Here is a 27,588-nt window from a genome sequence, read left to right on the forward strand (position 1 = left end):
CCTCTTCAGCTTTAGTCATGTGTTGGGGAAAAGATAATCCAAATGTCAAAGTATTTTCCAGCTAGATGGACCTGGCAGTTCACATTTGGGTGCTGATCCACGTAGTATGTGATTTGATGGTGATAACTTAGCTGCAAACAGACTGTAATATTGTAGTGTAATTGTGCCTATGTGCCTTAGTGAATTTGACAATAAAGGTCAAAAAGGAAAAAAAAAAGTGGTGTGGGGGAGCGCAGAATATCAGTATGACACTGCAAGCAGTGTTGTCTGTCTGTCCACTCAGTGAGGCTGAAATGGGCAGCAGAAGTCTGTCCTCTCGGGGGTCTCAGCTGCCACATGCCTTGGTGATCTGATCTCTGTCACTCTGGCATTTAAACAGATGGACTCCCCACAAGTGCTCACAGGTAAATGCTGAGGAAGCAGAGATCTGTCCAGAATCGAGGAGAATCTGATGTACTGGACCTGGGAGAAACGCCTTCCAGTGTGGCAGCTTCCTAAAGGGCTTTTGAGGGTCCTTCTGAAAATCTGTGACTTTGCCCTGAGAGTTAGGGGACTCCACTGGAGATAAGGGCTGTGTCACGTCCTGGTAATAATAACTATCGCCCGCTAAGAAGCCCCTGCGTTCCCAGCTTTTTTCTTTCAGCAAGCATGGTGTCAGCTTCATATAGTGCATGCTAGACAGGACGCAGGCTGGTCCTTCCAAGCAGAGCCCAGCTATGCCATTGTCCCTGGAAGCAGGTGCCAAGCCAACAGCACCCTGTGAACACCCCATCTGTGGCAGAGAGCGGTGGGCCTCACTTCTGTGGCCCAGGCTTCCCTACCATCGACCCCTTGGCTGATTTCACATCAGGGCTGACTTTCTCCATAGGGTGGCTCCTGGCAAGGTTGACTTCACAACTGCAGCAAAGAGAACTCTTTGCAGTTTTAGTATTGCTTCTGGGAGCCAGTGCCATTGGCCTCACTGACCTGGTTTGACTTGCAGGCCCATGCTCACACGGGTCCCTGCAGCGAGGAGAACGGGATGCTCTGATTGGCCAGTCCTCCAGTTGCAGAGCCACAGGATGGAGGTGAGGAAAGTGCTTCAGGGATGATCATACCTGAAGAAAGGACAGGGAATGATCACTGCAGACACAGCCCCGGTCTCCCTCTCCTCGTCCCCAGTCGCTTCCATCTCTCCTGTCACTGCCATCTGGTCTCCCCTTCCATCCTCCTCCCCACACCCTCCCAGATTCTACTACCTCATGGCTTTGCTGCCTCCCAACTTCCACACAGGGGATGAGATGGTTAGACAGCATCACTGACTCAATAGGCATAAATTTGAGCAGAATCTGGAAGATGGTGGAGGACAGAGGTGCCTGGCATGACACAGTCCATGGGGTCGCAAAGAGTCGGATCTGACTTAGTGACTGAACAACAACAAATTTCCACACCTCATGCCTTCTGTTTACTTCCTTCTCTGGCTTTCTGTCCACCCTTCTCACTCCACTGTTTGTTGTTGTTCAGTTTCTCAGTCAAGTCTGACTCTTTGTGACCCCATGGAGTGCAGCATGCCAGGCTTGTCTGTCCTTCACCAATTCCTAGGGCTTGCTCAAACTCATGTCCATTGAGTCGGTGATGCCATCCAACCATCTCATACTCTGTCGTCCCCTTCTCCTCCTGCCTTCAGTCTTTCCCAGCATCAGGGTCTTTTCTAATGAGTCAGCTCTTCGCATCAGGTGGCCAAAGTATTGGAGCTTCAAATTCAGCATCAGTCCTTCCAATGAATATTCAGGTTGATTTCCTTTAGAATTGACTGATTTGATCTGTAGTTATATCTTTTTTTTTTTTTTTTTTAACAGCTTACACTGTAGTTCCCTGAAAGTTACCTGTTTGGGTTTGTTAGCATCTCATCCAGCAGGTCTGTACAAAGCAGTGTTGTCATATCAGGACATCCCATAGCCACCAAGCAGTCCACAGCTCCTTTCCTTCAGGTCAGATCCCTTTCCCTGGAATCTTCAGCCACGATGACAGAGCTGTGCTGTATTACAGATCAAGGGGCCTCTGTAGAAGGCACAATCTTTGACTATTTTTGCTCAGCACAGTGATCTGAGCTTTGTGGCTAAAGATTACATTATTTCCCCCTACCATGGTTTCTAGTCTACACTATATAAACCTAAAACAGTATTAGCTGTAAAGAGTGGGTTTTGTGTTTTTTTCTTGACATTCTACGTGATACCACTGTTGGGTATAAGTGTCTAAATGGAAACTAGAAACCTACCATCTCAATGACAAAAGGAAAATGGGTTTGATAAGAAAAGGTGAAAAGGGTTGAGAGGGGCTGAAAGGTGACCACATGATGTTTTTAGGAAAATGAAGGTTAAAAAAGACATTGCTCACCTCTTCCATATGTACAGGGAGTGCAGAACTTGGCGGTTGGGTTTCCATAGCGGCAAGAAGCAACCTTATCAAACCACAGATTGCAGTCCTGGGAGAAGCTTCTAAAAGTTTTTAAGAGCATGTTCTTAGATGAGGGGGTGGAGTCAGGGGGTTCAAATTTAGAGTTTTATAGCTTGAATTCTAAAATATAATAAAAGTGGGAAGCCCAATGGTTCTAAAGGAAATCAACCCTGAATATCCTATTGGAAGGACTGATGCTGAAGCTGAAGCTCCAATACTTTGGCCACCTGATGCAAAGAGCTGACTCATTAGAAAAGATCCTGATGCTGGGAAAGATCGAAGGCAAAAGAAGCAGGGACCAGAAAAGAATGAGATGGTTGGATGGCATCAATGACTCAACGGACATGAATTTGAGCAAACTCTGGGAGACAGTGAAGGACAGGGAATCCTGGCGTGCCACAGTTCTTGGGGTCGCAAAGAGTCATACACGATTTAGCGACTGAACAGCAACAATATTTCTCTGATTTTATTTGAATGGAAGAGACTTCATGATATGTGTTGATAGCATTCCTCCCAACCCATGGTGATTGCTAGTGGCCCAGAATCAGAGGGAGGCACAAGCCCTGAATTTAAGGAAGCCCTCCTTCTCCCTCTCAAGTGCCAGCCCTGCACTTGCTTCACAGCAAGTACCTCCTTAAATTTTGTGTCCTGGGCTCCTCCTGCCTGTCTTATGGGCATCCTGGCCCTCTTCATGGAAGAATGGTGGTTTCATTTTCCTAAAAGCAAAACTTTTTGGTAATTCAGATGAGATCAATCACTTTATCCTGCTTTTTATGATGCAAGCGAGTGGACTTGAACTAAACAGTGAGTTTTGTTTGTAAGTGTGTGAGATAGAGAGGATCAAAATGCAGATTTTTCTACATGTAAAAAGAAAATCTTGATTTTTATGTTGTCTTACCTTTTTTTAAGTCCCTGTGGACTATCAAAACATCTCCTGTCCTGGCTAGATCCATCCCCGGGGCTGCCAGGTGGCTGCTCCGAGCATTTTCACATTGGCGATCTGTTTCCTGTGGCCCAAGCCCTTCTCCAGACATCTCATGTTCACCTGTCTTATTAATAATTGGCTGCAACCTTTTCAATTTTCCCCTCTAATAGGCTCTCAGAGTTGCGTTACTTATCACTTTATGAGTTCAGTTCATCTAGATTTTTACACGAGTCCTCTAATGCCTTCAGGTAAATTGAAGAATCACCTGAGTAACTTGATGCTGATGAGGGAGGCTTGGAGGCCAGCACGGACCTACAGGTGGGGCCAGGGTGTTCTCTGGACACCTGACTTCATTGTCTCTAGGCTGCTTGGCAGAACTGCAACATGTGTGGCTTTCCCCCAGCAGTGAAAAAAAAAAGTCCTCCGAACAACTCAGCATCTCCCCCACAAAGCAATGAGATCACATTACCGCTCATTTTCTCATTGTCTGCATGGCACCATATTCATTCACTGATTCACTCTTCTACTTCCTAAGATGACTTTTTCTGAGTTCAGTGCACCTCATAATTTTAAGCATGGAATTTCTTCTCATCTTTTAGGAAAATATTCCAGGCTTCTTGCCCCGATAGAAATAGTTACCTATATTCAGGAAATTTTTATTCATACCTTTATTCTTGGAGGGAAAATCCCTAGGAACTCTGACTTTGGGGTGTCTATTTTCCAGATAATTGAAAAATAACTGCTTTTTGATTAGCAGTTATGAATCAATGTGAAAAGTATCAAATGTCAGGGTCGCAGCTGTGGGCTGAGGTGTTGGGAAGAGAAAGGTACTTTCCCTCCCTGGGGTTTTGCCTCAGTTAGAGAGATGCTGGACAAATCATCTGGGGGTTAGTTGGCTAGGCGGTTGGATTCCCAGGGGCAGTACCCTGATGAGTCCCCAGTCTGGTCCCAAGCTTCTCAGGGCAAGAAATGATTAGTTAGGTCACCTGGAATAGTGGGCTTAGAACTGCCTCTTAAAAAACTTATTTATTTTTGGCTGTGCTGAGTCTTTGTTGCTCTGCAGGGGCATTCTCTAGTTGTGGTGCTCACAGGCTTCTCATCGCAGTGGCTTCTCTTGTGGAGCACAGGCTCTAGGGCGTGCAGGCTTCAGCAGTTGCAGCACATGGGCTCAGAAGTTGGGGCCCACAGGCTTAGTTGCTCCAAGCCATGTGGAATCTTCCTGGATGGGGGATTGAACCTATGTTTTCCTGTACTGGAAGGCAGATGGGAAGCCCTAGAACTAACTGCCTCTTGCTTAATCAAAACCCACATGAAACTGACATGTCAACCCAGAGTTCAGCTAATTCATATTTAATGCAAAGCATGCCAACCACATGGTCAGGAATATGTACAACACGAGGCTCCGACGTCTGTCTTTCTTGCTTTGATCCCCAGTGGTAGGGCATCGATCCCTGAGTGCATATTACTCATCGGTCAAGTCATTTTCTTCCCGCTTTCTCCCAACAATACTAAGGAGACAGTGAAAATGTCTGGATCTAAAAGTCCCCGTGATGATCGTTTCAACTTGGTAGAGACTTCCTTGAGATTGGTCTTCTTCCATGACTTGATGTTACCTTCCTGAGAAATGGGCTTGTCACTTCGAGGGACTGGGCCTGTCAACTTTCTGTAAGCCACACATACACTGGCCACCCCTGAGAGCCTGTCATTTCTACAGACAGCTGACCGCACCTTGAGAACTGAGGTTCCCTGTGTCACAGGGGGCCTTCCTGAAGGACTGAGCTGGTCTCGATGTTGCCTGCATGTACAGGCAATTTTACAACTGCCACACCAAAGAGAAAAAATCATACACACATGTATACGTACGGCTGAGTCCCTTTGCCGTCCACCTGAAACTATCACAACATTGTTAATCGGATATACCCTAATACAAAATAAAAAGTTAAAAAAAAAGAAACCAGAGCAAACTGAAGGTTCACCTTGCCTACCTTTGCTGAATTTCAGAATCATTTAAGTATAACAGCAAATGCACATTGCACAGAAGCTCAAGATTCACAAACACCACCCTCAACACACACATACACACTCGCACGCTTCAACATATGAAAGACGAAGTGAACCAGTGAAAACAAAATTGTGTACTTAAAAACACTGACAGTGCATATAATCTCTCTCCCCTATAATTTCACAGTCAAGTTTGGATTCTTGATGACAAAGTTCTCTGAAAAATCTCAATTTAGTCTGAATATTTCTATTAAAAACCCATCTGATAGAAAGATGACATCTCACTTTAGGCTCTAAGTAACATGGCAACATGCATATCAATGCCAGTATGTGTGGGTAGACTTTTCTTGTTAAAACTCTCACAACAGGCAGAGATGATTGATAATAAGATCAACTCTAGATTGTTTCTCTGCAGCTCACCTTCTCATCCCCTCCCCCTGCAAGCACAGGTTGGCTTTCTTTCACAAACACAAAGACTCAAGAGTTAAAAAAAAACAGCATTGGTTAGTCAGAACACTCTCCCCACTGGAAAACCGCCACTGGAGGGGCCAGGAAATGACAATTTTCAGCCCCCTGTGGTACGTGAGTTATAAACCATACACAGTGTCATGTGAAACCAGGGAAATTCATCCATTGCAGGAAAATCTCCCCCTCCCCCTGGACTTGTCGTGTTTTGTTCCCTGTGAATCGAATTCCTGTATTTTCCTACGGAGCATCTATGGTTCCTGCCAGAAGGAAACAGAAAACTTCAATTCTCTGAAGGGAAGTACCACATGTGCAGGGTACAGGGCTTGGCTGGAACCCGGGTGCACTTCCTCAGGGGGATCTGCAGGGTTTTCTCAGCTGTGAAAGCAACAAAAAGATAAGCTCAAGGACATCTTTCTCGTTACAAAAAAGCCAGTTCCTTACTGGCAGAAACAGTGAATCCTTAATATTGAAGGGACTCCAGCAATTTTAGAATGAAGCAGCCCCTCCTCTTTTTGAATTTCGCTTTTCTCTTGGGTGAGGGCTTCTGATGATTTCTTCAAAAATTTAAAAGTATGCTAAGTCCCTTACATACGACCAAGTTGCGTTCCAAGAGCATGTTTGTAAGTCCAGTTTGTTTTTAAGTCCAACAAAGTTAGCCTAGATACCCAACTAACACAATCAGCTATACAGTACTGTACTGTAATAGGTTTCTAATATTTTTCACACAAATAATACATAAAAAATAAACATTTTTTCATCTTACAGTACAGTACCTTGAAAAGTATAGTAGTACAGTACAACAGCTGGCATACAGGGGAACATTCACATCTTTGAAAGTTCATATGCAGGGGACTTACCGTACAGGTCCCTTGGTATCTGACTGGGTTGGTCTCAGGGTGTCTAAGGATGCTCAAGTCCTTTACATAAAACAGCACACACACACACACATGCACATCCTCCTTTAAACTTTAAACTTCTCTAGAGTAGTTATAGGGGTCCCCTGATGGCTCAGATGGTAAAGCATCCGCCTGCAATGTGGGAGACCTGGGTTCAATCCCTGGGTTGGGAAGATTCCCTGGAGAAGGGCATGGCAATCCACTCCAGTATTGTTGCCTGGAGATTACCCATGGACAGAGGACACTGGTGGGCTATAGTTCATGGGGTCGCAAAGAGTTGGACACGACTAAGTGACGAAAGCACGGCAGAGTAGTTATAACACCTAATACAATGTAAATATTATGTCAGTAGCTGACTACATGGAACAAATTCAAGTTTTGCTTTTTGAAACTTTGTGGAATTCTTTTTTCCCCTGAATATTTTTGATTTGAGGTTGGTGGAATCTGAGGACCCAGAACCCGTGCACTAGAATAGGTCACTGGGTTTGTGGCTCCATTTGTCTCCTTCTATTGTGAAATAAAACCACATTCTGCTGGTTTCCGTAGGTAAGAGCAGAAATGACTGGATGGAACGCCCGTCAGCCCATGCGATTTGAAGAGACATAGTCTGAATCCTCAAATACTTTGAAAATTAAAAAAAAAATTAGAATAGCAGGAAATACTGCATCAGAAGCCACAGAACACTTTAATATTAACCTGTGTGGCTGGTGTAGGTGTGCAAGACGATGGATTCATCTCTAATGTATTTGGAGATAGTGCCCTTCTGTAAATTTAAACAGTTCCAAGTCCTGCTTCTATAGAATTCAGTTTGGTCTTAACAGTTCTTCATGGTCAAGTGTGTTCGTCATTTTGTTTTTCAGTTTCAATTGAAGTTCGTAAAATGAAACAGCCATCGACCCATTTCAGCTATAGGATTTTTGGGAAGTTATTCACACCCTGCACCTCTTTATGTATAAAGTGAGGGTAACAGTATCTTCCTATGAGGGTGCTTCTCTACTGATTAATTTAATGAATAACACTGCACATCCCAGATGTGTCAGAATGGGTCTGAGAGCAACATTGAGCATGTGTCCCATCCATCCTGCTGGGTTTTGTTGCTCAGGGAGAAAAATGAATAAGTAAGCAAACAAACAAAAAAAGCAATTGATGTTAAGAGTGATGAAGGAAAACAGGGTGATTTGTTTGAAAAAAGGTCTCTGTGAGGTGGGGACATTTGAAGAGTGAAAAAAATTAGCTAGGCAAAGGCTAGATATTCCAGGTGGAGGGAGGAGCATGTGCAAAGGCCCTGGGGTACAGATGCTTTTGCAGGTTGAAGAAACTGAACACCGCCCTCTGGGTTGGAGGACAGTGCTGGGGGCCATGGGAAGCACTCAGAGCTCAGTTCTAGAGCACTCTGGGAGGCCCCTGGAGGACTTTACTCAAGAGCCACACTTGACCTCACTCACACTTTAAAAACCCCTGGAGGAGGAAATGGCAACCCACTCTAGTATTCTTGCCTAGGAAATCCCATGGACAGAGGAGCCTGGTGGGCTTGCACATTTTACAAGGAGCTCTCTGGCTCCTGCTGTGTGAAGTGAAGACTGGGCAAGGAGTGGAAGCCAGAGTTTCCTTTGTAAGCATTAAATGAGATAATGAATGTTTGGCATTTGGTGCAATACTTGACGCAAAGTAACTGTCCAGTTGATGTGACTGATTGCTATTAGCAATTATTACCAGTGTTAATAGCACTAATGCTTCAGTTTGATATCATAGTCTGATGCTATACATTCAAATGTACACCTAAAATTAAATGTCCTGATTTTAGTCACTACCATGCCAAAAAGAATTAAATCAGGAGTTGGGCCATGAGTTTATCCACCTACCTGAGTCTTAAAGCCAACATTGATTCCTAAACTGTTTATGATTGTCCATATAATTAGCTGCATGTGTTGAAGGTCAACTTTTTAAGAAGAAAGTTCGTGAAACATTTTTCACTAATTAAATTACTACACCAACCTATAAAAGAAGCCACTTCTTGAAAACACTATTTTTCAGAAACGCAAATGACTCCTATGAGGTCTGCTTCTGACCTGAGGGCTTCCCTTGTGGTAAAGAATCCCAGCTGGTAAAGAATCTGCCTGCAATGCATAAGACCCCTGTTCAGTCCCTGGGTTGGGAAGATCCCCAGAGAAGAGAAAGGGTACCCACTCCAGTATTCTGGTCTGGAGAATTCCATGGACTGTATAGTTCATGGGATGGAAAAGAGTGAGTGACTGACTTTCACTTTCACTTTCTGACCTGAAGGAGGATATGAGTGGGGAGAATGTGTGTCTGGAGAACCAGCCTCTCTGCGCTACATCTCCAGCTTCAGCAAAGGACCTGTGTTGGCTGCAGAAAATCAGGATGTGTGTTCTTCATTCAACTTGCTCTTTGGTGGGCTTCTGGTGCTCATGGCCATCTCCTCTCCTCGGGGCTTCCCAGGTGGTTCACTGGTAAAGAATTCGCCTGCCAATGCAGGAGACGTGGGTTTGATCCCTGGATCAGGATGATTCCCTGGACAAAGAAATGGCAACCCACTCCAGTACTCTTGCCTGGAACTCCCATGGACAGAGGAGCCTGGTGGGCTATAATCCTTGGGGGTCCCAAAGAGTGGTATAAGCCTGAGCGTGAATAATGACGGCCATTTCTCACCTTCCAGACATGGGCAGGGCTGGTGAGCTTGTAGTAACACTGTGGACCCTCGCAGGCTTCTCTAAGGCTCAGTCTTGTATCTATCAAATGGTGTGGTAAGTGTCTTCCTTTTAAGGCTGTGAAGACTTAGAGAATTCATCAAAGTGCTTCCATAGCGTCTGACACATAAAAAGAGCTCAACAACTAACCGTGGAGGCAATTATTGTTATTTGAAGACCAAAGTCCCCTTCCCCTTATTCCACCGGCTTAATTCCAGATAAAAAGGATGGTTCTAGTTTTTAAAGTAGCGCTGCTTTGGCGATTAGAAAAATTTTCGTGATGACATTTTATCTCTGACCCTAGTCTGACCTCTGAGCTAAGAGGATACCTGGAACGGAGCCTCCGGGGAACTGGTTCCAAGCTGTCGAATCTAAAGTCACAGACTGGCAGCTTTGTGGGAGGCGGCCTCCAAACCTGGCTGGAAATCGCACTTGTAACCTGGGAGTTTGATAAGCCGAGGGGCCGGGGGTTTCAGTTACCGGCTCCTCCGTTTTTCTAACCGGCAGTAATTACCTCCGTAGTGCTCCGATGCTAAACAAAGATGCTCCTCGAGCGCGATTTTCTCAGGCACAGGTGCCAGCTGGTACCTCGCCGGGCAGCTGACCGCCCGGGCGCTCCCAGGCGCGTTCCCGTTCCCGGGGCCCAGCCCCTGCCCACCAGAGCCAAACAAAGACAGCCCGGCCTCCCCGTCCACCCCGCCCTTCCCCCCGCGGCCTGGAGGAGCCCCGTCCCTCCTTCCAGCCCCCCCTCCTCCCCCGCCCCTCCCTAGCCCTTCCCCTGCTGCCCTCCCTCCCTCCCACTGGTGGTTTCTTCCTGCAGCAGAAATCCAGGAAGCCGCCCCCCGTTTCCTCTGCCCGCAATTTTCTCCAGGGCCTAACTCACACCCGACTTGGCTTGATCTGGGGTTCCCTTTTCTCTGCCCCAGGAGGACCCCAACTCTGGGAGTAGGGGCTTACTAGAGAAGGTGGCTTATTTTTGAGTCTCATTATTGACCTTTCATCAGCATCATAGGAAAAAAAAAAAAGCGTATTTGAAGACAAAATTACAGAAGAACAACTGTGAGGCTTGTGTGTGTCTCTGTGTCGTACACACACACACACACAAAGCCCCTTTACACGTTGGTCAATAGAGCTGCAGAATGAGTGGTTTTTCGGTAACTTTAATCTCCTAATTCATTGTGTCTGCGGTGCGGTTTGCAGAGCTGAAAGGGTGTAACAGCAGGCCGGTCTGGCACACAAACACATTTAAATGTGACCGGGTGGGGGTTGCCCACCTTACGAGGAGTGGTTGAAACGCTGCCAAGAAAACAAAACAAAAACAAAACAATAGGTGGGGTGGTTGAGGGCTGGGGGGGGGTCGGAGTTGCAGTTTGTCCGCAGGGCGGAGGCTCCTTTAATCCCGCCGGCTCCGAGGCTGCCGGGGGTCACGGCCCAGCTGCTCGGCAGGAAGGACAAAGGGCAAGGTGGGCGCCCGGGGCTGGCGGGGCGCTGGGCGGGCGCGACCAAGGCCCGGATCTGGGCGCCCACCGCGCGCCGCCGCCGCTGACCTTGACTTGTCCCTCCCGCCGCGGGCGCGGGAGGAGACCCGGGCCAGATGGGCGTCCCGCGCGTGACGCCCGCCTCCGCCCCCGCGCCCTCGCGCAGCTGTCGCCGGCCGCTCGGGGCCCCCGCGCCGCCCCCGCACCTGCCTGCCCCGCGCGCCCCTGCGGTCCGCAGGCCCGGCCCACGCTCGGGGATCCCCGCCAACAAAGGCGATCGGAGCTCGGCCGGCTCGGGGTCGCCGTCCCCTGGGTCCCGGGGGGGGGGCCCTGGACTCGTCGCCCCACGGGGGCCTCAGTGGCCCCTGCCAACCGCAAGCCCGGACCACTGAGGACACCCGCGCCCTGCGAGTCCCTGGAGACGTCCCGCACAGGGCCTGGCCGGAGGCGGCTTGGGGAGATCCGTAATTTATGATGTTGTTCTTACCAGTCCGGTTTGGGATTTCACAAGCCTGGCCTGTTTTTTTTTTTTTTCCCATTTGTTGCTTCCGTCTGTGCTTTCGGAGACAACGCGGCTTCCCCTCCCCAAGACAGTAGTTACCTAGTAGAATTCTTGTGATAAGAAAGAAAAAAGTGAGTTTCCACCTGAGGCGTTGCCCAGGGGGGTAAGAGGAGCCCAGGTAAGGGGGCGGGGCTGGAGGAGCTGGCGGGGTCCCTTGCGGACCTTCCCCTATGTCACCCCAACTAGGTAGGATAAAATCCTCTTTTTCCAGAGTTGGGGTGGGAGGTTCCTGTTGAGAAGTCGTGAGAACAGATCCTTCGCTGCTTTCACTATTAATACCAGTCCTTTTCCTCATTTGTAGCTAAACCTCTGGGCCCTGAGTGGTTTTTTTTTAGCACTGCAAGCCCGCAGAAACGTTGATGGTAGGCAAGATAGAAAGGGGTTAATTGCTCCCCCTTGCACCCCGACCTGGCACTGACCCCAGCATTGCAGCCAGGCAATCTCAGGTGCTCCTAACTCAGGATACATTGAGGGGACCCTTTGGCAAAGGCTGCTTCTGTTCTGAAAATTCCTTAAATTGCTGTCGTGATTGGGGAAAGATTTATGGATTTCCTCACGTCTTAGTGCAATAAGTGAGTAAATGATAGCGACAACAAAGGACCCCACAGTAAGTTGGGGGAAGTCCTTTTTCTTGTTCCCTTTCCTTTAAAAAAAAATCTTGAAACTTATTCTAGGCCCCTTCTTTTTCTCATTTGAATTCAGTGTTGCTAAATGGACATGGGACCAGAGAGGGCCTGTTGCCAATGCTTTTTCTAAGACTGGAGCCTGCAAAGACCTGGCTGAGAGGGACTCTGAGGAGGTTGGATCCCTGAGGCCCCAAGCCTGGGGCCTGGGAAGAGCCTCGAGCTCCAGAGCCTGCCTGTAGCTGGGTCATTTCGTGGTTCACAAACGACAAGGCAAGTTGAAGCCACAGTCACTGTGGTTCTAGGCAACCATGATTAGTCACACAGTCAGTGACCCAGTTACGGCACACCCTCTTTTAAAAGGACATTCGTCCACATCTTGCTACCTTAAACGCAGAAATGGTTCATGGATACAAGGAGGATGAGGACTGCAAGGGACAGGGAACTGAAACTCAGGTTTTAGGATCATATAGGCCAGGGGCTAGGCTTTCTGAAAAGGAGAAGCTCTGGGGTGTGACTTTTAGGACAAGTTGAATTGCACTGAGCTTTGACGACAGAGTGTTTTCCAACTCAGGTATGGTCTCTGAAGGAAAGGGAGGCAGGGAAAGAAAGAGTCACCTCCTGAGCATTGACTTGGCTTATAGGTTCATGGCCATCTGTCACATGAAGGTGGGGAGACAGGAAGAGGAAGAAAAGCCCTACATATGGAGGCTTGTGTGGGTTTTTGCTTTTAAAAATAGCATTTCTTTTTAACCACAGAGGCGTAGGAACTTGTAAACATGAATCCCCAACAATAGTAAACAAATTCTAGGTTCTTTCATCTGAAAAGTAAGTAGAGCAAGTGTCTCTCTGGTCTCTCTCTCTTCTCTTTTTACAAAGGGAAAATGCAAAACAAAAATCCCCCGTCCTCTTAAAGGCTTCTTTGCTGGTGAGTGTTTGTCCAGGAACAAGCAGTCTTTTATTCGAATGGTCTCCAAAAGTTCATAAGCAAAAAAAAAAAAAAGTGTCCGATGTCTGGTTACCCACAATACAGTCTCTGGCTACATAGTGGAGCTTTTCTGTCCTGAATTTGTGATCTGCTATCAGAGTCCTTTAATTTCTCTGAACAGAAGGCTCTTTGGGAGAAGAAAGCTTGGGGGTGGGGGAGCCACATCGCAATCAGTCTTTTCTTTTTTTTTTCGTTTGCTGTTTTCTTCCAGTCAGTGAGGAGTGCTGGAATTCTTCTGATCTTTCCCAGCATCTTAGTGAACTGAGGGCCATGGAAGGGTTAAGCCAGGCTGTGGGTAGGTTTCCCTGCTGGCCTATTTTCCTGGGGTGGAGCCGCTGGCCAGGCATCACCTAGGAACTCTTCATGAAAAGGAGCCGCCCTGCTCCTGACTGATGTCCTTTATCTCCTCCGGAGCTCTTCCTTTTACTGCTCGTTTTATACTATCTTCAGTGAGAACCGTCTTTTTAAAGTCATAGGTTCCCTTTAACCAAGGGAAGTTTACAGATGTCCCTGACATCCCGAATGTAGTATCTGGTGAGATGAAAGAGGCAGACGATGAGGGAGAAGATGGACAGTCATTTTGAGAGATCGGCAGAAATAATTACTGTAGCTGAATTACAACTGCTTAGAAACAAATCATCGGTTGCATTTGACCACTTGTTGTGGGTCACAGCTTCAGTGCAAATAAATTCAGCTTGATATCCTTTGATTGAGCAGCCCTGAGCCCAGCCGGGTGCTTTCCTCGGTGCCAAGGATACAGAGAGGCAAGGCACACCAAGACTGCGCTCTCACCGAGCTTACATTCTGTGGGGGAGAGACAGCTAAAAGGTACACTTTTAAATGACTTCTGGATAGGGATGAGAGCTTTGAAAATAGTAACATCGGACAGAGGGAAAGACCTCTCTGTGTTGCTGATATATTTGAGCAGAGATCAAGACCAGGCAATGCATGAGACGTGGGTTTGATCCCTGGGTCGGGAAGATCCCCAGGAGAAGGGAATGGCTATGCACTGTAGTATTCTTGCCTGGAGAATTCCATGGACAGAGGAGGCTGACGGGTCCATGGGGTCACAAAGAGTCGGACACGACTGAGCAACTAACACACAAATACGCAGTGGTGCAGAGAGGGAGGAAAAATTTCAGGGATGCTAAACTAGTGACACTAAATACATTAGTAATTTTGTTCTCTGGCCTCATCTCCCACCTTCAGGATTTGTATCAGATCCTTAAAAGGTGTAAGTTTTAACAGCGAGTAGAAGAGCTGGTTCACTAAACTGTCTCTACGATATGTTGTTAAAGAACCTAATCCTTTCATTCCTCCGGTCCTTCCTAAGCATGTGCTGTGGGCTCAGCGTTGGGGATATGCCTACATGGAGCTTACAGTCAAGCAGGGAAGACAAATCATACAAACGGAATGACCAAGAAGGTTGGTAGGTGCCCTGGGTGGTCAGAAGGTCACAGGACCACACACTGGGGTTCCTTAGTCTTGTGTCTTGAGAGTAGGAGCCAGCCAGTAGAGGAAGAGTTCCATGCAGAAGGAAACAGAATTCAGGGAAGTCCCTCAGGCCAAGAAGCACGACATTTTTGAGGAAGCGAAAGAGGTTCAGCCTGGGCAGAGCGTGCGTGGGATGCTGAAAGGCAGGACAGGCGAGGATGCATGGCCAGGCCATCGCAGGCTGTGCTCCGGAGTTTTGATTTTACCCTAAAAGGCAAAGGAATGCCACTAGAGGGTTTTACATGCCTCTGTGTATGTGTGTGTGTTGTACCCGCAACAACTGGGACTTAAGCATTAAAAGGGAATGGCTACAGGAAGTTGCTGCAGCTATCAGATTCCAGGAGATGGAGCCTGGACTAGGGCAGAGTAGTGGAGGGGCAGAGAAACGGGTGGATCTGATCCATATATGAGAGGACTTGTAATAGGTTGAATGTGGGAGACAAAGGAGAGGGAAAGGTAAAACTCCTCGGCTTCTGACTTGAATACCTGGGAGGGTGTTAACTTGTTGAGTCTGGGAACACCTGGGAAAATGCAGATGAGAAGTGGACAGGTCTGCTTGTATGCACTCTGGGTTTGAGAATCCTGAGAGATATCCACAGGGACCTGAGCCTGGGGACACTGGTCATCAGTGGTGAATTGAGACAATCACTCTGATAATTTGTGTGTTTATAATCTGTTGTGGTCTAAGACCTTTCGGTCATAAGGAAAGGGATTCAGTTAAGCTTGCTCAGATAAAATGTGGAACTCTTGGCACACAGAGGGCTTCCTGGGGCGTGTTGCTCACGGGACAGCTGTGGGGATGGGCACAGCTCTGCCAGACAGCAGGGGGTGATGCGGCCACTGTTGCCTTCATTTCTTCCTTGCTTCCTCTGTGGACCAGCTTCTCTGCTCATGGAGGGGCCTCCGTCCGCCAAGTCCTTGCTCTCTATAGAGCTCGCTCCTGCTCTTGCCCCAGCAGAGCAGCATCTGAGCTTAAAAGCTTATGATCATTATATGTCACCATAATTTATACACCTCTGTATTCAAATTCTTGAGAAGAGAGGATCTGATTGGCATTTAGAAGTTAAGAGCATCGTGGCTTTTGGTCAGGTGACCATCCGTGGTCCAAGCAGTGACAGCAATGTGTGTGTGTGTGCATATGTATGTCTGTGTGTATATGTATCTATATGTGCATGTATATGTGTATATGCGATGTGCGTATATATATGTTCTTGCATGTCTCTCTGTATATATGTGTGCATATATGTGTATATGTGTGTGCGCATATGTGTACATACCTGTATAGGTGTAACGTATGTATACATACCTACATGTCTCTCTGTGTATATGTGTGTGTATATGTGTGTGCATATGTGTATCTGCTGTGGGGGTGATTTTGTGTGAGAGAAGTCAGGCCAGTCGCCCTGTCAAATGGAAGACAGGCTGGACAGATGTGGGTACGCTGTTTACTTGTCTCATCGAATGTTGATTCTGCTGCTCTTCTGTGTCCCATGCAGCAAGCAGGAAGACAGAGCCTGTGCAGCCAGAGCAGGACTGCACGCTTCCTCTCCCATGAGGCATTGGGTGGCGTGGAGCCTCTGAGAGAGCCCGGTTCCTGCTCTGTAAGTTCAGTGATCCTGCCTACCTGGCAGGAGAGGGGATGGAATGAAGTGACACTGTGGATGGCTGGCAGTGGGGGGAGACACCCGGTGGCTGTCCTCCCTTCCTTTATGCTTGTTCAAATCACCCTTTTCCCAGAAAACAGGAACAGTACTTCCATCACATTTTTGTAGTAATTCCTCTGTGTAAGTGTGAACAAATGTTTATAGAATGATCATATATTTTACACCATTAAAAAGTAGTAGTAACTACTCCATAACATTTTGGAAAACAGAACCAGAAAAAAAATCATTCACCCACAATCTAAATAAAAACACATAAACCACTTGATTTATTTCTTTTCAGCTTTTCTTCTAGGCATCTTTATTTTTGTTCTTACATACACGGAATCCTAATTTACATACACTAAAATGTAGTGTTTTATGATGTTTAAACATGAATTACTTGCATAATGAAAGATATACTTTAAAACTGTTTTAATTTTCATAAATCTAGAATCCATATTGGCATCTCACTCTAATTTCCTCTGTTTGGTCCAGAACATCTCACACATGGGGCATTGTTGAGTTAGAACTGTATTTATTTCTACCAAATTACAAATATATTCCAGGCAAGAACTATGTCCCTTCAACTGTACTTGGAGATGTTAGATTTAATGCAGGAGTAATGAGGCCAAGCCAGAGGTTTCATGCTTACAGGAGTCAATTAGCCTTACTCACTACTATGGCCACAAGTGGTGAGTTTTACCCCAATCTTGGGTTTCTACCTTACAGATGAATGGCAGGAGTCATCAGGGAGACTGAAAGAGAACGCAGAATGTTCACTGCAAATCTATTACCGTTACTAGGCAGCCACCTAAAGACTTCTTTTTTCAACCATTAGGTGAACTTGGGGCTTCCCAGGTGGTGCTAGTGGTAAAGAACCTGCCTGCCAATGCAGGAGATGCGGGTTTGATCCCGGGCCGGGAAGATCCCCTGGAGGAGAGCACTGCAAAGCACTCTAGTATTTTTGCCTGGAGAATCCCATGGACAGAGGATCCTGGCAGGCTACAGTCCATGGGGTCTCAAGGAGTCGGACACAAGGAGTTAGCCTGCCTGCATGCAGGTGAACTTGGGCAGAAGAATGCCGAGTAGGTACAATTAGAATATTTCATGTTGGACAGTTGCTGGATTCTAGTATGAAAATTATAGATCCTGCTAGAACAAAACCAGTCCAGACCCATCTCTTTTTCAAGGATGGTACCTGAAAAAAAATCTCTCTAGCCTCACAGAAATAGGGGTTGGCCGCTTCAAACAATGATGGAAACCAGAGAATTCTTGTAGCACGTTCTCTTTCTTTAAATTAGTTGGAGTTAGTAATTCTGAGAGAAATCTAGTTACTGGTTGGAGAGATTTGAAAAAATGCCCATTCACTTGTTTTACTTGAAGTTATCTTAGAGCAGATACAGATTTTCAAAAATTCCATTTGAGAAAGCTGCATCAATGTGATTGGGGAATTTTCTACAGTGATGCTAAATGTATGTCTCTGGACATCTGCATGGAGTTTTAAGAGCCTTACCTCTACAGCGATGCACTTTCTGTGCACTCATGTGCTTTCTTTTCAAAATGACTTGTACACATACCCTCACTGCTTGCAACTCCATAGAGAAGATGCAGGCTGTCGAGACATTCACGTGTGGGCCCTGGTGACCTCTTCCACCCTGGCAACAGGGGTTTGTGCCGCATTGTTTTAATTGTGAAGTCTGAAGAGGGCAGGGATCTTAGCTTTTCTGTGTGATGGCTGTTCATCAACAGATACACGTCTGTCACATGGGTTTAGTCTCACATGAAAAGGGAACATTTCAACCACCAAAGCTCTCGGGCTGCTTTTTGTAGCTTCTGAATTTTTTACTCCAAAGTCTCCTTTCTCCCCTTTGCAAGACCAGCCTCATGGTTTGGGCTCAGAGCTTGCCTTGGAGGCCTGGTTGAGCTGCTGTTTGATATCGTGCTTGCCTGTTACCACATCGCTGGCATCAAATGTCCTTATTGATTTGTTCCTGATTGGTCCAACCTGGAACAAGATCGGCTTCATAGACGGGACATCTTGTGGTCTGAAATAGGAGGTTTGTTTCAACAAGCCACTCTTAACCATCATCTGCCCCAGGGAACTAAGCAAAGGCAATTTAAGAATTCCTTCTTGGTGGTCTCGCTGGGGACCGTTCTCTCTCCTTTTAATGACCACCTTCTAGTGTCCTCTTGCCTCTTTCTCCCACTGCTTACAAACAAAAGCCCCCAAATAATATTCACTGAACTCTCAAGTCATTCCCTGGGCCCTTGAATCAGACAGAACTGTGTCATTCTGGCTGTTGATAGACTGTAGGATATTGGAAAAAAAAGTACCATTGTGTAAGATAAGGAAAAGGTCAGAGAACCGAAAAGACAGCAGCTGTATGGGTTGGGATTCTCCTTTTCAGCTATAAAAAAGCATAAATGAAGGAAGGATCACAAACTTGAAGATATGGCAAACGAGCAGAATACGAGGGTTTTGTTTTTTTAAGTGACATTTTGCTTTTCCCAGGAATGCCAACATGAAGGTCTACATATTTTTCGTGTCAGCTCTACTCCCAGGCACCTTTGTTTTCCAGCCTGCCTGCGTGCCTCCCCTTAACAGCTGGACACATCACCATCCCATTTTTCTATTGGTTGTGACTGAAGTAGCTTGAGGTCAATTATTTCCCCAGCAATTGACAAAGAGTCTTGACGAAGAGGAAAGTGACATTGTCCCTTGAACAACACTGCCCCCTCCTCCTCCCCCTGCCCTCCTGGTTGAGAGGCGGGCAGACTCTTTTTGCTAGGAGCCCAGCGGGGCAGTGGCGGTGGAGTCTGTGGAAGTGCGTGGGTGACATATGGCAAGTGGAGAAAATATTTATATTCATGGGGACAGAGCAGGAGATCCAAAGAAGGTCATACCACAGAGATTTCAAGCAGGAGACAGACGCACAGACTCGATACTCTGTCTTTGGTTGGACACGACAGAGAATTTAAAGGAAGAGTTTCCTTGCTTTCGCTGTCATCTTTGCACTTCTAAACAATCTGAATTGTGGACTGTTTGAAAAAGGGAATATCCTTTGTGCCTAAGCTCCAAGAAACGATCACAGGGGGCCTTCCCGGGCCCGCTGCCACCGCCCTCCCCTTCTCTGCCTCTGCTCCCGAGACAAGAATTCAAAGCCACTTTCTCTGGTTCTTGTGCCTTGGGCCGGTAGGAGTTTCTTCCCTGCTTTTGGTTGGGAGGCCAGTTCAAAGCCGGCATTTGGGCAAATGGTTCTTGGGGGGAGGTATAAATAATTGAAGGGTGTTAGATTACTCTCTGATGAGACACCAGAAACCTCGCGTCTTCTCCAGGGCTTTCCAGCCGGCGTTTTGCGCCACAGCTTCCGAAGAAAGCTAAAGCCGTGCTGTTGTCCAACGCCCGTGGGGCCCCGAGCAGACGCTCCTCGGCTCCCCGCGACCCTCAGACACGTGGACTGACGGACACACGTGCGCCTGTCTCCACGCCCGCCTTCCCGCTCGCGTTAAGCGCAGCGGACTTGGACTTGCGTGGAGAGTCAGGACCGCGAGGGGGTCAGTTCCCAGATCGCTGTCACAAGGGAGGTGTGAACCCGGAGGACCACCCCCACCCCAGCACACCCCGCGAGCGGACACTTAACTCTGGTTTGCTTCCAGGCATCATACTCTCCACTCCTCCCCCAACCCCCCATTTCCAGTTTCAGGCGGGGGATGGGTAGTGATGGTAAGAGGGGGTACAGGTGCGTCTGAGTCCTGGCTGGGGAGGGGTCCCCCCGGGGTCCCCTGGTGAAGCTGCCCGTAAACAGTGCGCCACGCTTAATGGATTCTTGCAGATAAAAGAGCCTGGCTACCTCACTTTCCCATAATGGCCCCTGAGGCTAAGGTCTTCAAGAGGAAACCCTGGGATTGTTTTACAGCGCTTGGGGGGTGGGGGGCCGGCTGGTCGGGAGGGGGAGGTGGCCGCTGCTTGTTAACCCTTCCCCTCCTGGGGCCACTCAAGCCTGCCCGCCTGGCCCGGACTCCCAGAAGCAGAAACCGGAGGGAAGAGAAAGCGATGATAGAAGAGGCCTTACTCCCTTCTCGGTCTTCTTTCCAAAGAACTTCTGAAAGAGGGAAAGGAGGGAGGGGCTGCAGTTTTGAGACTCAGGTCAGGGGGACATTTCCCGGGAGCCCCGGGCTGACCCCTAGCATCCACGCGTGGCAGCGCCTCTGGGTCCCAGACCCCTGGAGGGGGACCCCAGGAAGGCCTCTTCTCGCCAGCATCTCGCCCCCGGCTGTGGGAGGGCAGGTTCTGGACCACTTTGGAGACCCAGTTCTTCAGGTGTGAGCACGGTGTACCCCGCCGCCTGGGCGCTTCTTACCGGAAGTTTACATTTGCAAACTGCAGCGGGAGAGGGAGGGAGAGCAGGGTAGGCAGTCGCATCTGCTTCCTGGCTTTTTGTTCTGGCTCCAGGAAAAGATCAAAACAATAGTTAAATAGCAATTGAAGACAAGCCTTGTAAGAAATAAACAACGCGACAACAAAAATGCCGGTAGCTATTTTTTTTTTAAAGCCTTTATCATGGAAATTATTGGGAGAGAAGATGGTATAATGCATTGGGTCTCAGATTTGTGCAGGCTTCAGAATCAGGAAACTGCAGTCTCTGAAGGTTTGATGAAAACTCCAAAGGCTGGGCCCATCCCTCAGAGGTTTTTATTTCGTAGATCTGGGCTCTCTTGCCACAGCCTGAGAATTTTCAGATTTCCACTTGATGCTGCTGCTGGTCTTGAAGGTCTCTTTGAGATCTCTATTGTTGTTTAGTTGCTTAGTTGCGGCTGACTCTTTGCGACCCCATGGACGGTAGGCTGCCAGGCTCCTTAGTCCATGGGAGTCTCCAAGCAAGAACACTGGAGTGGGTTGCCATGCCCTTCTCCAGAGGATCTTCCTGACCCAGAGATGGAGCCTGCTTCTCCTGCATTGGTAGGCGGATTCTGTACTACTGAGCCACCTGGGAAGCCCTAGTGGTATCATAAACTCCCTTGTAACCCTCACCAGCTTCAGTATGTAAAATGTACAACATTTTGCCTATCAAGTTTCTTTTTTAAAACTTTTTATTTTGTATTGTAGTACAGCCGATTAACAATGTTGTGATAGTTTCAGGTGGACAGCAAAGGGACTCAGCCATACATCCACATGTATCCATTCTCCCTCAAATTCCCTTCCCATCCAGGCTGCCACTTAACATTGAGCAGAGTTCTTTGTGCTGTACAGTATGTCCTTGCTGGTTATCCACTTTAAATATAGCCGTGTGTACGTGTCCATCCCAAACTCCCTAACTATCCCTTCCCCACATCAGGTTTCTTCGATTCCTTCTCCCGTCTTTCAGTTTGCTGTACTTTTTTTTTTTTTAACTGGTGGAGATTTGCTTTACAACATTGTGTTGGTTTCTACCATACAACAATGTGAATCAGTCATAATTATATATATATATATATATATATATATATATATCCCTCCTGGAGACTTTTTAAAGCAAATTCCAGACATCATATCATTTCACCCATATGGATGATTTTTAACTCAGAAGTGACTCAAGCCAAGAGGACTAAACGCTCTGAGAGGTGCTGGAAAAGCCTTTACATGCATCCAGGAAATTCAACCTCCCTGCTGGTCATTTCATCCTGGGGCCTAGTCCAGAGGCTCTCTCTGTAAAAGCCATGCCTGCGTCTTGGGTCTGAGACCATCTTTCAGGAGTTCCTTGCCAGCAAAGCTTGTCAGGTTCCTGGGACGCAGCTGGATTTTCCCCAGGAAGCTGGCCTGGTCTGGGGTGTCAACCATTCCCCAGCTCTCAGTGTGAGTTCATAATCCCATCTGTCATCATGTACTCCCATGACCATCATTTACCCTGAAGTGTCTTCCTAACAAGGCACCTTCCCCCAGGACTGAGCTTTGAACCTCAGGGGTTGGGGTGGTACCCACAACACTGCAAGTCCACAGTGATATTTTGAATTGGTTGCCTCATTCTTTAAGAATCTTGGACTCATCCCCCAAGCAAAACCACTCACACCTGTCCCTTCTTAAAATCACTGGAGTTGAAAAAGGGAGATTCTAGCCTATAGCTCTGGAAATGGCCATCACTGAAGCCCAGTTTCACTTCCCTTCATTGACAGGTCTTGTATAGTCTGGCTCTGCAGGTTGGTTTTGTTCAGAGGTGCTGAGCTCCCTCTTATGTTCCACTCGGCTCATCCTTAATGTGAAGCTTCTACTCAGGCTTCTCAACACCCCTTAGGCCACTCCAAGAGCACCCCCACCCCCAATTTAGGATCCCGCCTCCCCCACCACAACTTTCTTACTCCAACCCCTGGCAGGCCTACCTGACCCTAGCTCGAACAGCTTCCTTAGGCTGTTGCAAAGTTCACTCTCTTATATGTTGGCTGTTTTTCTTTTTCTCTTCTCCTGACTCTCCAGAAAGCTGTTTGAATCTTCCCTTTCTCCATCTGCTGCTAAAGAAAGCCCCAGGGACCGAGGTGTCTTCTCCCCCCAAGCTCTGTGTCTATTTTCATTTCGCCTCCTCTTCCTATGTTTTTCTTCTTCTGCCCGCCTGGAATCAGCTGTCACTTTTCTGTTGTCTCATGGGTCCTTCAACTTGCCTTTGCTTTTCTAGCCTTTCTCAAAGAAAATGTGAACAGCATGTGTTTGCTCTCCTTTGGGTCCTATTGTGCGTAATTTTGTCTGGCTGTCCGTCTCCCAGGCTGCAGCTGGGTATAGCGGTTTTCTTCCTTCTCCCAGGAAGGGAGGCTGCATGGTGCTAGGGCAAAATTTGATATCAGAAGATTTGAGATCCATTACTGGTTCTGCCTTTTCACTAAATTAAAAGATGCTTGCTCCTTGGAAGAGATGCTATGACAAATCTAGATGTATTAAAAAGCAGAGACATCAGTTTGCCAACAGAGGTCCAGATAGTCAAAGCTATGGCTTTTCCAGTAGTCATGGATGGATGTGAGAGTTGGACCATAAAGAAGGTTGAGCATGGAAGAGAATTGATGCTTTCAAACTGTGGTCCTGGAGAAGACTCTTGAGAGTCCCTTGGACGGCAAGGAGATCAAACTAGTCAATATTAAAGGAAATCAACTCTGAATGTTCAGTGGAAGGACTGATGCTCAATCTCCAATACTTTGGTCACTGGCTGAGAAGAGTCAACTCATTGCAAAAGACCCTGATGCTGGGAAAGATTGAGGGCAGGAGGAGGAGAACAGGGCAATAGAGGATGAGATGGTTGGATGGCATCATCAACTCCATGGACATGAATTTGAGCAAACTGTGGGAGATAGTGAAGGACAGGGAAGCCTGGCATGCAGCAGTCCATGGGGTCACAAAGAGTCAGACATAGACATACTTAGTGACTGAACAACAATAATTGCTGGATTCAACCTCAGGACTTCAGTTGCCTTATTCATTCATTCATTCAACAAATACGATGAGCCTGCACTGTGTGCTGAGTGCTGGGGATAGAGCTGTGAATAAAACAGACATAATCCTGCCTTCCTGGAGCTTTTATGTATTTTCTTTTTTTCAGTTCTACCAGTTTATTGCTACCAATCCATCTCCTTTCACTCTCTTGCATGCGTGCTCAGTCATGTAACCCTGTGGACTGCAACTCGCCAGGCTCCTCTGTCCATGGACTTTTCCAGGCAAGAATACTGGAGTGGGTTATAATATGTGATTATATAGAAATTACATATTTGGGTTGGGAAAATAGACATTAAATAGGAGAAGTGAGTAAAATAGCATGTTAAGAGAGTGGAAAAGTCCTATGGTGAAAAAGCAAAGCAGGAGAGGTAACAGAATTGTTCCAGCTGGGGTTGCCGCTCATGTTTTAGGGGACATGTCCAGGAAAGGCTGCACTGAGAAGCTGGCATCAAGTGAAGGCCTGAAGGAAGGCTCATCTGCCAAATGGGGGTCTCAATATTTCACAAACCTGTGAGAAGCAGGTGGGGCAACTTGTGTGGAAGGCGTGCCTACAGGCACTGAACCCATGCCTTTGTCCGGTCAGCGCCTTCTTCTAAAATCGCCATCCTTAAAAGTTACTCTGAACAAGTCCAAGGTTAGAGTCTCTCTGATGGCTTTGGAGACCATCTCCCCTGTTACCTGCTTCTGGAGGGCAGCGCTGGCCCAGAGGGCGTCTCTATGGCAAGCCTAGCTAGTCCCTTCCTCAATTTCCTGCCTCCCCGCCCCCTCCCCCTGCCCCCAAGAGATGACAGTCCCTGGGGAGGCTGGAGGGAACACCCCAGGGCAGGCCCGCACGAGTGTCACTTTTCCCTTAGTTTCCGTGGCCTCAGTGACAATGCAAAGGAAGTGATAATGCAGAGGCGGCTCTTTAATGAGAGGAGGTGACAGTGGTCATGGGAGAGTTCCCCATGAGAAAGAAGAGGAACTGTCTGGTGGAGGCACAAGCTGAAACTGGCTTGTAACCGCAGCCTCAGAGCTGATGTTCGTTCAAGTTGCTGTGCCTTTTAGCAATTGTCTTGGTACCGTTCCCGGTCCTTTGATGGACCAGACATCCTCAGGAATGTCCAGGCTCCACCCTCTTTTGTGCCTAGTAGGTGCTTTTCTGCACTTGAATGTCTAACACCCACTCGAGCTTCCTACCCCGAGTTCATCTGGATGCTGGGCTCAGCTGTTTTCAGAAACACATATAGTCTGCTGCAGAGATAACCATGTTCCTTGTGACCTTCACTGTCTCTTTAGAATGTTGCAGGAATGAGGAAAGGGTGGACTGTTTACCTTTTGACTCTTGGTGGTTCCTGGTTATACTGATTCAGAATTGCAGGGCCTGCTCCCCTAAAGAAAAATAGCCCAACCCTCTGTGTTCCCTTGGTTGTTGTTGTTTAAAAGCTGTACCGGTCACAACATAAACAGGTCTCTGTGTGGCTGCCACCCCCACATCCAGGTCCGGACAGAAGTTGATGCTTTCCGTCCCAAAGCAAACATCCCAGCCCAAAGTCAGGAAGCTGGTCCCACAGGCCAAAGCTGCTCTCCCTGCAGCTGGCGAGTCACTGGAGGCTTGATAGGGTGAGAGTTGTGGAGACAAGCCATCCAAGGATCTGATCCCTGAAAAAGACTTCCTGCTTGTAGCCACTCTGAAGGCACTGCACACACTCCGGTTGCAGGGGCTGTCATCCATTTCCCTGTCAGCAAAGTGGCTGGACTGGTAACCAGCCCTTCTTGGAAAGGACTGGAGAGGCAGGCAGGGTAGAGGAAGTCTCCAACTTCACCCCTGTCCTGGGCTTACTCTCAAGGCCCCTCTGTGAGTGAAGCTGGCTGGCAGGAAGGGGGAAGGAGCTGGGGGACCGGATGTGGTTACTCTGCAAGACCCTGTTCTGCTACAGGATCAAAAAAATGATTGTAAAACACACTTGTGTTACAGTGTAACAGACCTGTAGCTATGAAAATTGTGTGTCTGTGTGTGTGTGTAGGTGTTTTCCTGGGTATTATTATGTGGGCCCTGTGGTCAGTGACCATTTAGTGTGATCAGTAGTTTACCAAGAAAGAGAGTCATATCTCAGTTGTACTTCGTTAGGGCTACCAGAACAAATTAATACAGACTCAGGGATTTGATGGACTTTGGTGCTAGAGAAGATTTTTGAGAGTCCCTTGGACAGCAAAGAGGTCAAACCAGTCAATCCTAAAGGATATCAACCCTGAATATTCATTGGAAGGACTGATGCTGAAGCTGAAGCTCCAGTACTTTGGCCACCTGATTCAAAGAGCCAACTCATTGGAAAAGACCCTGATGCTGGGAAAGATTGAAGGCAGGAGAAGTGGGCGACAGAGGATGAGATGGTTGGATGGCATCACCGACTCAATGGGCATGAGTGTGAGCAAACTCCAGGAGATGGTGAAGGACAGGGAAGCCTGGCGTGCTGCAGTTCATGGGGTTGCAAAGAGTCAGAACAACTGAGTGACTGAACAACCACAGGGGCCTAAACAACAGATATTTATTTTCTCACAGTTCTGGAGGCTGAAAGTTTGAGGTCACTGTTGGTTCCTTCTGAAGCCTCCCCTCTTTGCAGATGGCTGTCTTCTCCCCCATCCTCCCTCAGTCTTTCCTCTGTGTGTGTCTGTCCAAAATTCCTCTTCTTATAAAGACACCTGCCATATATACCCACTCCAGTACTCTTGCCTGGAAAATCCCATGGATGGAGGAGCCTGGTAGGCTACAGTCCGTGGGATTGCAAAGAGTTGGACACAACTGAGCGACTTCACTTTCTTTCTTTCTTTAATGACCTCTTTCAAAAATTTCCTAGGGACTTCCTTGTGATCCAGTGGTTAAGACTTTGACTTCCAATGCAGGCGGTGCAGGCTTGATCCCTGGTCAGGGGGCTAAGATCCTACATGCCTTGCAGCCAAAAAAAAAAAAAAAACCATAAACAACAGAAGCAGTATTGTAACAAATTCAATAAAGACTTTAAAAATGGTCTACATAAAAAAAAAATCTTTAAAAAGACTATCTGAAATATATTCAGTTTTCTAAGGTATCGAGAATTAGCACTTCAGTATATGAATTGTGGAGCATGAAATTCAGCCCAAGAGTCATCATGACAAGGTAGGGCCTTGCTGTTTAGAAAGTATAATGGCTTGACCATGAAAAAAAAATCAAATTATTAATAAAATTGTTTTCTGAAAGGAAAAAAAAACCAGCTAAAAAACATTTTAGGACTTTTCAGAACCAGTTACACTGCAAGATTTAAAACATTTAAACATAAAACTAAGTGACCTTTGTTAGGACAATAGGATTATAGGTAATTAATTTTGTTCCCATGTCATAAATTTTATTGTTGTTATATTACCTTTATCATTAAAATTATAAGGCAACATGAGTGGTGATATTGCACACATATTACCCTTCAGTTCAGTTCAGTTCAGTTCAATCGTCAGTCGTGTCCAACTCTTTGCGACCCCGTGGACTGCAGCGTGCCAGGCCTCCCTGTCCATCAGCAACTCCTGGAGTTTACTATATTACCCTTACAAAGCACCTATTTCAGTGTCTTCTGTTTGGAGCAAGGAAGTGAACACCCGTGTGCTCCGCACCCAGGCCCGCGCGTGCGCGCAGGTAAACCTTTGCAGCCAGGTTGCAGGGCGGAAGTGGATAGGAGATATTCAATGAGGTCATCCTCTGATCCTGAGTTGGGACTTTTGCTACGTTTTCAGAGAATACTTTCCTTTGTTTGTTTTTCTGATCAATTTTGAAACCAGTGCAGACTCTTCCGCAGCCCCCAGTTTCCCCAGATGAGACAGGCCGGGTCTCATCTGCCTTCTCATCTCCGCCCACGACACCCACACACCCACACCCACACACCCGGGAGCAGAGACGGCGGCGTATTGG

The 27,588-nt window shown here is 47.3% G+C and overlaps 1 long non-coding RNA gene across 1 annotated transcript; it reads left to right on the forward strand.

The window, feature by feature from the left end:
- The first annotated feature begins 11,454 nt into the window (after positions 1-11,454).
- LOC133260464 (uncharacterized) lies at positions 11,455-16,508 on the forward strand. The gene is made up of 3 exons (XR_009740820.1): positions 11,455-13,913; positions 14,419-14,510; positions 16,076-16,508. It is a non-coding gene; the product is annotated as an uncharacterized LOC133260464 (long non-coding RNA).
- The last annotated feature ends 11,080 nt before the right edge of the window (positions 16,509-27,588 follow it).

Source organism: Bos javanicus, chromosome 14 (genome assembly GCF_032452875.1).
Source record: "Bos javanicus breed banteng chromosome 14, ARS-OSU_banteng_1.0, whole genome shotgun sequence".
NCBI classification, from domain to species: Eukaryota; Metazoa; Chordata; class Mammalia; order Artiodactyla; family Bovidae; genus Bos; species Bos javanicus.